This window comes from Panulirus ornatus, chromosome 14, assembly GCF_036320965.1.
Source record: "Panulirus ornatus isolate Po-2019 chromosome 14, ASM3632096v1, whole genome shotgun sequence".
NCBI classification, from domain to species: Eukaryota; Metazoa; Arthropoda; class Malacostraca; order Decapoda; family Palinuridae; genus Panulirus; species Panulirus ornatus.
In genome coordinates, this window is record NC_092237.1 from 12,857,585 (window position 1) to 12,872,099 (window position 14,515).

The window sequence follows — 14,515 nt, forward strand, 5'->3', positions numbered from 1 at the left end:
CCTGAATCTTCAAACGAGAATAAGGGGGGAGGAGACTAATAGGTATAAGATTATCCCAGTGAAAGGGAACTGCTTGGATGAATGGATTAAGGTGAGTGATGAAATTATGAATGTGGACAACAATTGTAGGTTTAAAATGATGAATGATAGTAGAGGAAAGCTTAAAAGGCGGAGCCTCACGAACGTAAAATTCCTTTTCCCCGAATTGGACAAAGAATGATTACACACACACACACACACACACACACAACACACGAAGAACAGTCTCTTCTGCCTGCTAATCTCGAGTCTTGGCTAGACACGACCATCTCAAGGTATCACATGGACCACTGTAACCCAACCCGACGTAATATCTTGCGACTTATTTGCATACATGCAAATTCCCAGTGATCGTGGGTGAAAGACACTTTTCTGGCATGACTTCTTCAGCGAACCAGGAAGACAGACACTCGATAGTGGATTCTGGCATGACTTCTTCAGCGAACCAGGAAGACAGACACTCGATAGTGGATGATAATCGTTTATAGACATGCGTCACACACACTCTGAGGGAGGTATTGATGTCTTACCCTATTTATTAACCCCAGGGAATGATGATCATTTGCCGCCAACGTGCAGGATGCGGTACACTGATTAAGTGACCATCACGGTATGGACTGGTCATTGCTGACTTGACTCACGAGCTAATTGCGGGAGAGTGACTGATGACTTGATACAATTGCTGCTGGTTTCTCCCCTGACACATTCTCCCCGACGTTCCACCACTCCTTCCCTACACCCGCGGACACACACGCCCCTCGTCTCTCCTCCCACACTACCTCACTCCTCACATATCACAGTTTAGGTCAAGTTTTTGACGAAGGAAAATTTCAGGTTGTTTGCTGGCCGGTGCTTTGCGGCAGACCTCCACAGGAATGCATCTTGGGTACACATCTCGAAATATATATATATATATATATATATATATATATATATATATATATATATATATATATATATATATATTGGCAAGGATCACAAGTGAGCGCTTGATCAAGTATGTTCGGGTTGTCACTTGTTTACCAAATGGCGTCCTAACTACGTCTTTTCGTTGTTACCAACTGATGATGTGATTGTTACACGAAAGTGCACTTGGGAACTTGTCATGTTTCATTTCCTCTTGAGCTCATATCCTTTCCAATATACATATATATATATATATATATATATATATATATATATATATATATATATATATATATATATATATATATATTAGTCTACAAGATTTGCTCACAAGAAATGAATGCACCCCACAATTTCCTTTCGAATGTTCCGTTCCTTGAAACACAATATGATAATTATGATTTCCAGCTGTTTCCCTCTGTCTCGTCCAACTTCCTAGAAGAAAGAGGAAAAGCGAAATCAGACTCGCTTAAAACCTCGGTCGCGTTTTAAGTTTCCGCGTGTTAACAATTTTCTCGTTTATACCCACTCTCCCCTCAGATTAATCCCAAGAAGGGTGAGGGAGGGGTTGGGGGACGAACAGTGCCAAATCATTTTTCGATATCCTGGAAAACGTACTCCATATCGTACCCTGTGGGTGAGTCCGTCCCTCCCTCCCTCCATTCGTTATAATTGTGGCAGGGAGGGATGGGGGGTGTATACGGACGACTTATGGCCCCACGTCCTCGTTCGTAACACCATCGCCGGTACTGATGTCGTTTTCCCACCTCCCCACCCATCACCCCCACCACAACCTCTGTCCACATCATCCCCTTCCCAGCCCCAGCCTCTGTCGGATGTTACTACTGTCTGGCTCATGTTTCCCACATGGTATTTTAGATGGCTATTGTGTACACAAGTAGATGGCTTATTGTCTACACCCGTAGATGGCTATTTGTGTACACCCGTTGATGAATACCATTTCGTACATTTCCCTGTACACAAGAACTGTTTATTCAACTGTTCCTAGAGACGGGATTCTCGTAAGTATGTGTCTGAGTGGATAAGCATTACGGTAATATCTCTCGAGAAGTGACATAATTTGTTTCCCCATCGGGGCGGTGGATTGTGGCAGGTTTGCTGACGTGCTGGTCCTACGTCTGGTCAGATGGAGCGCCATGGCTCACCTCGCCTTGTCTTAGAGCCGTTTCGCCACCAGTCGCCGCTGGTTGTCGCCCGCGTGTGTATACCAAACTTTGCAACGACGCCAGTCGTTCTCGTCGCCTCTCTCTCTCTCTCTCTCTCTCTCTCTCTCTCTCTCTCTCTCTCTCTCTCTCTCTCTCTCTCTCTTTTGTGGTCGTTGTTCGCGTCGACCTATTAGTATGTGTGTTTTATCGTTGGGGTTTGTTTTTGTTTGTTTTTTTTGGCCATGAGACAGTTTACATATCCCACGAGTCAGCAGCTCCAGCCAGCCCCGTGCACCCCACTGTGCATTAGCGAGGAAGGCGTCTTTGTGGAAATGTTCTGCGAGGCGTCCCCAAAGTACATACAATCTCCCGTCTGCAGAGGATACCAGCTATAATCCTGGAGGCGTCAGTTAGTTCCTGTCATTGCTCTCTGTGATATATATATATATATATATATATATATATATATATATATATATATATATATTTTTTTTTTTTTTATACTTTGTCGCTGTCTCCCGTGTTTGCGAGGTAGCGCAAGGAAACAGACGAAAGAAATGGCCCAACCCCCCCCCATACACATGTACATACACACGTCCACACACGCAAATATACATACCTACACAGCTTTCCATGGTTTACCCCAGACGCTTCACATGCCTTGATTTACTCCACTGACAGCACGTCAACCCCTGTATACCACATCGCTCCAATTCACTCTATTCCTTGCCCTCCTTACACCCTCCTGCATGTTCAGGCCCCGATCACACAAAATCTTTTTCACTCCATCTTTCCACCTCCAATTTGGTCTCCCTCTTCTCCTCGTTCCCTCCACCTCCGACACATATATCCTCTTGGTCAATCTTTCCTCACTCATTCTCTCCATGTGCCCAAACCATTTCAAAACACCCTCTTCTGCTCTCTCAACCATGCTCTTTTTATTTCCACACATCTCTCTTACCCTTACGTTACTTACTCGATCAAACCACCTCACACCACACATTGTCCTCAAACATCTCATTTCCAGCACATCCATCCTCCTGCGCACAACTCTATCCATAGCCCACGCCTCGCAACCATACAACATTGTTGGAACCACTATTCCTTCAAACATACCCATTTTTGCTTTCCGAGATAATGTTCTCGACTTCCACACATTTTTCAAGGCTCCCAAAATTTTCGCCCCCTCCCCCACCCTATGATCCACTTCCGCTTCCATGGTTCCATCCGCTGACAGATCCACTCCCAGATATCTAAAACACTTCACTTCCTCCAGTTTTTCTCCATTCAAACTCACCTCCCAATTGACTTGACCCTCAACCCTACTGTACCTAATAACCTTGCTCTTATTCACATTTACTCTTAACTTTCTTCTTCCACACACTTTACCAAACTCAGTCACCAGCTTCTGCAGTTTCTCACATGAATCAGCCACCAGCGCTGTATCATCAGCGAACAACAACTGACTCACTTCCCAAGCTCTCTCATCCCCAACAGACTTCATACTTGCCCCTCTTTCCAGGACTCTTGCATATTTTTTTTTCTTTTTTCTTTTAAATTATTCGCCATTTCCCGCGTTAGCGAGGTAGCGCTAAGAACAGAGGACTGGGCCTTTTTTGGAATATCCTCAACTGGCCCCCTCTGTTCCTTCTTTTGGAAAAATTTAAAAAAAAAAACGAGAGGGGAGGATTTCCAGCCCCCCGCTCCCTCCCCTTTTAGTCGCCTTCTACGACACGCAGGGAATACGTGGGAAGTATTCTTAATCCCCTATCCCCAGGGATATAATATATATATATATATATATATATATATATATATATATATATATATATATATATATATATATATATATATATATATATATAATATATATATATATATATATATATATATATATATATATATATATATATATATATATATATATATATATATATTCCTATGAGTCCACGGGGTAAATGAAACACGATAAGTTCCCAAGTGCACTTTCGTGTAATAATCACATCATCAGGGGAGACACAAGAGAGAATTATAACAGTCAGTTGATATACATCGAAGAGACGAAGCTAAGACTTCATTTTATCGAGTGTATCTCCATAACTCTCATGGAGGTTCGCAATATACCTGCCCAAGCCATTTCAAAATGGTATTGCTGTAATACGGGCGCCTCATCGTAATGTGGATGGGGTCCATTTTCTCCTGAGAATTAACTTGTGAAATTTGAACCCAGGATCGTTCAGTCGTGAAGCCTCCTGGATACCGTTAAATGAGATTGAATATGGGAGTTAACTGTGACTTTAACAGATGTTATTCTTTTGTTTATAAGACAGTCGTAATAAGATAGAGAAGTTCAGGAATGAAGACACTTTTTTGTTTAAAGACTAACAAAAATAGCCTTGAATTTCATGCTGTTTGTGTGATATGTCACACTTATCCATGTTGATTCGTACGATATATTGTTACGCTAGTGTAAGTTCAAATTGGAACCTAACGTTATCAGTCTTATTATTATTATTATTATTATTATTATTATTATTATTATTATGATTATTTTTATTATTTTATTATATATATATATATATATATATATATATATATATATATATATATATATATATATAAAAGAGTCTGGTATTACCGAAACCTTTCTAACTACTCCTGCTGCCCAATGCTACGGTGCCTCCAGTAGCAGGGAAATGTAGACTCCTTTGGAGTGAAAAGTTCGTCCACAACATTGTACCCCGAGTGATACAGCTTTGCCAAAGGCGACTTTTCCCCAACGATGTAACCGAGAGAAGGTGAGCCAATAGATTTACCTCTCCAGACCGTTTGACTTCTCCGACGTCGATCTGTTGCGAAAAGTTTTTCTTTTAAGTGCAAGTGTGGGGGTGAGGGAGGGACCCTTGGTGGAATGAAGTTAAGTTGCCGAAGAGGGAACGGTCAAGTTCCGGATGGTGTTCGTCCTCCTTTTGGTGCTGTTGAAGAAACCTATCATCGGTCGACCTTGGAAGAGAGTACAACCTCAGACTCGAAGAACATGAACTCATTGAGAAGGATGATGGGATCCTTGAGCGAGGTGGTATCATCCTTGGGTATGATGGCTTGGCCTTGGACCTAACCCCTTTGTAAGGCCACGTCAAAGGCCAAGAGACCTACCACTTGTACTCGAGAGGTTAATCTCGTGTCTGATAGTCAGCCTCGCGAGGTCTCACCAGTGTTGTAGAGCTGTGTGGAGTGGTATGTCCTACCAGCTGCCATCCAAGCTTCGGGCGAGTCACTGCACTCGGTCCACTACATCGTCCGTTAGAGTAAAGATGTGCAAGGGAGACACGCCATTCGGCAGAGTGGACCAGAATCCAGACGCAAGCACTTACTCCTCTCATAAAAAAATAAAAGTTTTGCCGCTTTTACCGTCCATAATATCGAGTTTTCTCCTTAAATCAGTCAAGTTTCCTTGCTGAGCTTTGCGCGTGTGTGTCCTCATTGTCAACCGGAAGGTCAGGTTTCGTGGCCAGAGAGTCTACACGATCACTGGTCAAGCCCTAGCACCATTCATCAGCATTCCGAACTCCTCCTCGCTCTGGTATTGTCAACCATCGTTGCCTTTCCACAGCATGAGAAGATCTCATAGTCTACCTTTAGGACTTCGGTAGACGATGGAAGATGTTGATCATTGTTGAGAACGTCTTTCCAGAAAGGACGTCTGGCTTCAGGTACCAGCTTAGAGCTTGGGGCTTGCCTTAGACGCTGAAGTGTGTCGTATAGAGTTGTACCCTCCAGATGACAGAGGGCCTGATTGTCAAGTCTGTGCCTGGTTGCCTGGCTTTGGACAGAATGAGATCAGTTGCTGAGCAACCTGTCCTGAATACAGATTTCTCTCTCTCTCTCTCTCTCTCTCTCTCTCTCTCTCTCTCTCTCTCTCTCTCTCTCTCTCTCTCTCTCTCTCTTACCAATCACCGTTCCCTCCGCACCTCTCCCCTTTTCTGAGCGTATCCTTTCCCTTTGACGACCATCCCTTACCCCTATGTATCTATCAATCATCCATATCTCCTGCTCCTTCCCCATTTCTCTCCCATCCTGCTCTGGACCCTTCCACTCCTCTCTTCCCTCACCTCCTGCTAACGACCTCCTCCTCCTCCTCCTACCTGGAATGGTCGACCTTCGAACCCCTTCCATGGTATATTCTCTATTCTTTCTTGTCAACTAAACGATATTTAACGATGAAGGATTTCGCTTGGCATCCCTTTTAATCTCCAGTGAGAGAGACTTTTCCGAAAGAGAAAACGCTCTAAACAAAGCTCTCTCTCTCTCTCTCTCTCTCTTCATCAAAATGGTTTCCTTAAGTCTCATACTTTGAAATATAATGATTCTGGAGTAACGAGTTAAGATACTTGCTTTTAAGCCTTGTCTTGTTCGCATTTAATGCTTTGCTGGAGCGATAGAACGTACGTTCTCCGTGTTGTTATACTGGCAGATGTTCTCCCCCTTAATAATTTGTGTAAATTATTGCCTCAAGTCGTGTCTGTGTTATTAAAGTCGCAAGTTCTCTTTTGTTGTTCCTTCTCGCTGTTCTGGAAGTCCCGGTGTTAGAAATGTACGTGATTAGCTCGCTGTGAATGTTCTTCTTGTGACTTTTCTTTTTTTTTATGGGGGGAGGGAATTGGGGACATTCATGAACATTTTGGAAACGAATTAGTGAATAAACAAGTAAAATAAGGGAATGGTTTGGGAATGTCATAGGGGCCAGTGTGAGGGCGAGGGATAAGGAAGGAGTAGCACTGCTGCTGAAGTAGGAGTTGTGGGAGTGTGAGGAAGAGTGTAAGGAAGTAAACCAGACTGACTTCGGTTGAAAAAAAAAAGGCCAAAGATACACAGAACACCTGCTTTCAGAGCCCACCAATTAGCGCCACCACCACCAACAACCACTGCCCACTTACTGCTACCAGCACCAACCAATGCCCACTTACTACACCCACTACTTACCAACCACTGCCCACTTACCACTTTCATCATTACCGACCACTGCCCTCTTACCGCCACCAACATCCGCTACCCACTTAACGCCGCTACCAATCACTGACCCACTTACCACCGCCACTACCAATCACTGTCCACTTACTACTGCTAACACTACCACTTATCCAGCACTGTATCTCTTTACCGCCACTGCTCCCACTTGCACCACAACGCATTACAGTCACCACCCAGTACCACGACTCTCTCTCTCTCTCTCTCTCTCTCTCTCTCTCTCTCTCTCTCTCTCTCTCTCTCTCTGTAAGATCATCAGTTAGATCCATCAATTTTGATAACAAGAATAACCATTTCGATATCATTCCCTAGGGAGAGAGAGCGCTTACAAAACACACACACTGTCACCAGAGCCATTTGTTTTCATTTAGTTTGTAACCGAGGTACAGTAATTCTTGCTTCCGTTACAGTATTGAGTGAAGTCTGATGCTGTGGTGACGTCAAGTATCAATATTCCATAAGCCTTTTTTTTTTTGTCACTCACCCTCGGGTAGAGGAGGTCATTCACTGGAGATTCCACGTATACCGGATCTGCATGTGTGTGTGTGTGTGTGTGTGTGTGTGTGTGTGTGTGTGTGTGTGCAAATACTAGTTAAGATTTATGCAAAGCTGGTTGCCTTCGAGTGCTTGCTTGTGCTTACGAGTAATTTGCATTAAGATTTCTCTCTCTCTCTCTCTCTCTCTCTCTCTCTCTCTCTCTCTCTCTCTCTCTCTCTCTCTCTCTCTCTCTCTCTCCGTCGCGTTTACGACCTCGCTCACTCCCCTTCACATCTGGTCGTCGGGACATCCATTTCTGGCCAGCATTCTATTATTCCCGTCGGCGCCGCCGCCCCACCCTGCAAGCTGGTCGCTGGAGCTGCCTACCAGTCACTCACCTGGTCGCTGGAGCTACCCACCAGTCACTCACCTGGTCGCTGGAGCTACCTACCAGTCACTCACCTGGTCGCTGGAGCTACCCACCAGTCACTCACCTGGTCGCTGGAGCTACCTACCAGTCACTCACCTGGTCGCTGGAGCTGCCTACCAGTCACTCACCTGGTCGCTGGAGCTGCCTACCAGTCACTCACCTGGTCGCTGGAGCTGCCTACCAGTCACTCACCTGTCGCTGGAGCTACCTACCAGTCACTCACCTGGTCGCTGGAGCTGCCTACCAGTCACTCACCTGGTCGCTGGAGCTGCCTACCAGTCACTCACCTGGTCGCTGGAGCTACCTACCAGTCACTCACCTGGTCGCTGGAGCTACCTACCAGTCACTCACCTGGGCTCAGGAGCTGCCCCACCAATCAGCTGGTCGCTCTTAACCATTCTCAGTTTTGTGTTTCATGCGAGTCGTTCATGTTTTCTTATTATGTTGCTGAACTATTCGGTCTACTGTTTGTATATTTGTATGTCTTGTTTACTATGTATCTCTGCAGTGTTTTGGTTTGGTCCTGGATAATTTCCAGATTGACAAGCCTTCATATTTTAGATACGTGTTTCATTACAGCTGTTAATGGAGTTCCTTTTAGTTTTCGGTATTCGAATAACGAGGAAAGTGTTGGGTGGAACTCCCTCGGCCGGCCGTGAATCCGGATTTCTTTAAGCGTTTCTGTAACACCGTAAAAAAAGAATCCGTGATGAAAACGAGATGGTATGGTTGTGTTATACCTCCTCTATCTTCACAGTAGATTTATCGTGCCTTGAAAATGGCTCTTCGATTCTGTTTACGCACCTGCACGAAGGTATATACACGATTTTCAGGTTGAGTTTATTTAACATGACATACGTGTCGTTTTAGGCGAGTGTCCGTTCGTGGCTTAACATAATCCATGAGAGGAAAGAGAATCTGTTTACATATTCAGATGGTCGTTTTTAGGACTATTTTTGGGTTCCTGGGGATTCATGAGAAACTGGGAATTTCATCATCCTACAGGTTTATTATAGACATTCTTTCTTATATTTTCTTCGTGTTATGGATGTTATAGCTAGGATAACTATAGTTGTTTTGAGTCATGTCTCCATGTTATCGATGCTATAGGTGGGAATACAATGTGTAGTTGTTATGAGATGTTATCGATGCTATAGGTGGGAATACAATGTGTAGTTGTTATGAGTAATGTCTCCATGTTATCGAAGTTATAGGTGGAATACAATGTGTAGTTGTTATGAGTTATTTCTTTATATCATCGTTGTTGTAGGTGGAATACTTGTCCTGTTGTGAGTTCTATTCCACATTATGTCTCTGCGATGGGTGGCATGTATGGATATATATATATATATATATATATATATATATATATATATATATATATATATATATATATATATATATATATATTCTTTCTTTCATACTATTCGCCATTTCCCGCTTTAGCGAGGTAGCGTTAAGAACAGAGGGCTGGACCTTTGAGGGAATATCCTCACCTGGCCCCCTTCTCTGTTCCTTCTTTTGAAAAAAAAAAAAAAAAAAAGAGAGGGAAGGATTTCCAGCCCCCCGCTCCTTTCCCTTTTAGTCCCCTTCTACGACACGCAGGGAATACGTGGGAAGTATTCTTTCTCCTCTATCCCCAGGGATAATATATATATTGTCAAGCTCCAATTCGTCGTTTTCTATATATGTAGGACTCATAATCATTTTAAAAAACTAAACACGTCTAGACGTAACACGGTGTTTTCTTTGTTACGGAGGATTTTACGATGAAAATTAACATGTAAATCACCAGGACTACCGTACTTGGCGTCTGCTTGTGTCTAGCAGAACAGCAAGTGTTGGAAATGTTCGAGAGGAGGAGAGAAAAAAATCAGGGGATGTTTATTTGTCTTGTGGATAAGAAAGTTTTCGTGGGAGAGAATTTTCACTTTTGTATTTGATATTACTGGGCCTCGCTGCCTAGGGTTCCCAGCTCCATCGTTTTCGTGCATGTTTTGTGCGTGTGTCTGCATGTTATATATATATATATATATATATATATATATATATATATATATATATATATATATGTATATATATATATATATATTGCATATGAATAGGCAGTTCCAGTGAACACATAATACCCTCCAGCAGCCAGGACCTTTTGCGTGGTATTCGGAACGCAAAAGGTCCTGGGATCGAATCCTGGCTGTTGGAAAGTATTATGTGATATATATATATATATATATATATATATATATATATATATATATATATATATATATATATATGATAGTAATGATAAAAAGCAAATCCTGTTGAGCTGGATTGAAGCCTCTGGAAATATATGGTGAAAATACTGGACAGTTTAGACAAGTGGGGTTATATGACCAGGACGAGAGAAGGTGTTTGAAACAATCATGACACAAATAGCTGGCGTGACATTCAGAGGATCGTATCAGTGATGTTCACGATGATTAGGGGTGGGGGGCTGTTCTCTTAACGGGTCTGAAGGCGTTCGGTTGTGATGGCAAACCGCCTCAGCGAGGGTGCGAGAGGGGGATCTAGTGTTGGCAAAAAGTGAGAGAGGGGATCTAGTGCTGGCAAAAAGTGACGAGGAAAGAAGTATTTTTTTTTTCTGTACTAGCTTTCCTCACCGGTAGTCATTGCGATCCAACACCTTAGAAGTAAGATCAGGAGGACGGTGGAACATGGATGATGTTTGTGATTTCTAAAATGCGTCGGAATTAGAAGTGAAATTAAGGTAATCTAGCTCGTCCGATCCTTCTGTTGTCCTTTATAGAAAATGTGGACTTCATGCCATCTTATATGAGGGAATCTACGCGAATGTAAGTCTGTCACAGGTATGAGACTGGCCCATGACATCTGGCATGGCTAATGACTTAAGTTGAAAAGAGAAAGAAAGTTATCAGACGCCGGTTATTAAAAAATGCTTGGGTCAGACATTCGTTTTCTTATCCGGGATGGAGAAGCGTTTGTGATAGGCACCAAAAGAAAACGGACCCAGGGTGCACCCATATCGGAATCACATTTAACCCTTGTGAAGATAAGGGTACAGACCTTGAGCACGAGAGTGGTCTGATCCTTCTATGAGTGAGGTCAATGGTCATTTAAGAGTGTGGTCAAAGGCCATTTAAGACTGAGGTCGGAAGGCTGTACCATCTTACCCAAGGGTCGTACCGTCTCGTTCAAGGGTCGTACCGTCTCGTTCAAGGGTCGTACCGTCGTAGTCTTAAGGTCGTCCCGTCGTGCTCTCGAGGCGAAGCGTACCGCCAAATACCATCCGGCAGACGTATGTCTTATTGTTAACTGTTCCTTTTGCGTAATAATGTGAAGCAATTTGCCTCGTAAGACTGGTTTAACATTTTCCCTACGCCCCATCGCTTCACTGTGGGTGTCGTCATAGCCCCCTACCCACCCACTCACCTTATTGTCAGTGTCGTGATCTTGGTTCGTAAGGATGTATTTCTGCTCCGTCTGGGTCGTTGTCCTCCGTTGTCTCAACCAATCGCCACCGTTGTTAGTCTCTCGTCTCGTCTCATCCATCCCAACCAGTCATTTCCTCCGTTCTACACCCCCCTTGGTATGAACCAGTCACCACTGCTCGAACCGTGTTATCAACCAGTCATCACTGCCGTCACAGTCCTCCAATCGCCATCACCGTGACAACTCGTCCTCCTTCATCGACCAATCACCACCGCCGTCACAGTCCTCCTAGGTATCAACCAATCACCATCACCGTGACAACTCGTCCTCCTGTACCAACCAGTCATCACCGCCGTTACATACAAACCAGACGAAACTACAAGGCAGAAGGCCTTCCATCACGGCCATAACTCCCACAGGAAGTAGGTTAGATTGTTAAGATTACAGAATTACGAATTATAAAGAAGCTTGAAGTATACATTATCCCTTGATTACGGTTAATTACTGTGTAAGATATGGCCCCATGACCTCTCCCCTCGTCCTCACATATTCCCTGCTGGGCGGACCCCGTAGTATAGGTCATTATACTACCACGTTCGTAGCATATATAGATGTACATACAACCAGTGTGTGGTTATACCACTGGCGGAGGGATATTCAGACCTAAAAGTATACCACGGTACAGCAGCGTGTGTACCTTACATGGTACGTTTTCGAAGAGCCTTTGATGTGGAACTTTATCAAGGGATATTTGATAGTTAAGACGCACAGGATCATCTGCTTCACTCTCGCCAGACGTGCTGATTAAATCGTAAAAGAATTCAAAGTGCGTCTGTCACACATGAGGCGATTTCGTCGAAAACTACACCGAAGATCGTCCTCTGAAGGTTTTACGATATTGGCCTGATTGATGGTTTCCATAAGTGTTTACCATCTACAGACGTCAACTAAATGGAAGTTTACAGTTTCCATTCCTTCGACGGTTTCTCCGGAGCAAGTGGCGTATTGGAAATAGTAGTCGAAGAAAGGTTTAACTATCTCATTTTTCGCCTCTTTTTAGCCGTCCTCGGTGGAAACTTATCAGGGTCTGCCATTTGATTTACTTTCATTCCATTGCATATCTTGAACTTTTATGTCAGTACGTTGCAGGACATTCTCCTATCTTAACAATGGAACCAAATTTGGGGACACAAGTGGTGTCTTCTTTCGTAAATACAGACTCAAAAAAATTAATGATATAAGATCTTTGCCAAGGCTTTATTTTCTTGAACCAAGTCAACGTCTCCCGTAATTGATGGACACCTTGGTTGCTTCTAGCATTTCTGTGCAACTCTCGAATTTCTTTTGCTGTTTACAGCAATAAACGCATCAGCTTGAAGGTTTAATTTCACGTATAAGTCTCTTAGTTTCTCTATGCAGTTGTACATGATGTACTCTTATGGGCACTCTTCATTATATCTTTCCACCACTGTGGCTTTATCCATATGCCCCGTATCACCCCTCCTTTTCCTCAACTTGCTTCCCTCATACCCTCCGTCAGTACCACCGCCACTGCCCCCGCTGCTGTCCTTCCTTGGGTCTTCTTTTTCCTTCCTCTCTCAGTCATATTTCATAGTGCAGCACTGATCAGAGTATCCCCTTTGCAACACACATTCATATCTCGATCGTAAGACTTCCCTGTCGAAACAAATGAAATGGGTATGATCGACCGTCCAGAAACTCTCGGGTCGGCTTTCCAGAAGGTCAACTTCCAAAAGCTCTTGGATCAACTTTCCAGAAGGTATCAGGTCGGCTTTTGAGAAGCTCTCAGCAAGCTTCCAGGAGAGTCTGGGTGAGACGCCTTCCAAAAGCTCCCAGTTCAACCATCCCAAAGTTTTGAGGCCAGCCTTCCAGAGGGTGTCAAGGTCGAGCTTCCAGAAGCTCCCAGGTCACTCTGGATCAAACAGATACCTTCCTCAAGGACTCGTGATGACCTGACCTCTAGCTCCCTGTCCTCTTCAAGCTCTCAGGTCCCTCTGAGCTCCCTCGCCCTCGTGAGATCCATAACCTCTATAAGTTCCTTCGCCCATTTAAGCTCCTCGACTACTGTGAGCTCCTTGACCTCTGTGACCTCACTGACCTGCATATCCGTACCTCCCCTGCCTCACAAGACGCATGAGGGGCAGACCAAGCACGCGGGCCAGCAGAAGATATATCTCCTCATTAATGAGGGAGAAGCGGATGGGGTTAATTACAAATAATGAATTGGTATGACCTCGTTTGTTGATAGTGCCTTTAAGACGCGCGGATCGCCCCGCCTCGCCTGCCTGTACTGTCCTTCGTTCTGTCACAATTTCCTTCATTTGTCTTCTCCCTTCCTTTCCTCCTGTCCTCTTCTTCTTTTCCCTCATCTTCTCTACCTACACTTCAGGCACCAGTTCTTATGTTCTCTCAAGTTCATCTATATCAGTTCGTGTCTTCCTCCTAGTTCTACCTCTTTTACAACCTGCGTTGTCTCTTAGCACAACCCCGTCACGCCTCCGCTCCTGCGTTCTCTCATTCTCTCTCTCTCTCTCTCTCTCTCTCTCTCTCTCTCTCTCTCTCTCTCTCTCTCTCTCTCTCTCTCTCTCTCTTGCCGATTATGGAGTGGTGAGCAGCCTCCCTCCAGGGTATCGAGAGGGTTAGTGACGGCTGCGCAGTGAGGTAGCACTCCAGCGGCTGTCAGGTGTCACTCCATTGACACAAGTAGCTGTCGTGTCTCTCCGCGCAGCCCACACGTGTGCTGCTGGTTTTCAGTCCACAAACAAACAAGCTCTCCATCTCGCACATAACACTTAACAACCCTTAACTCACGCGATTCGTTCTTCGTAACTCTATTTGCCAGTGGTTAGCGCTGGGCGCTAAATCCTTCCTTTTGACAATATCTCGTCGCATGTCCTCCCCTCGTGTATGTAGCCCGATGCACAATAGTGTGACATTACTTATAGATGATGCAGCAACATGGTAATCCATGACGTCGAGGATGTACTCGATCCTCACACCTCACTAGCTGCGTCTT

At 44.2% G+C, this 14,515-nt stretch overlaps 1 protein-coding gene across 1 annotated transcript in view; it reads left to right on the forward strand.

Moving 5' to 3' along the window:
* The window catches only part of LOC139753323 (monocarboxylate transporter 12-like), a 320,966-nt gene that overhangs the window by 278,985 nt on the left and 27,466 nt on the right, over positions 1–14,515 (forward strand).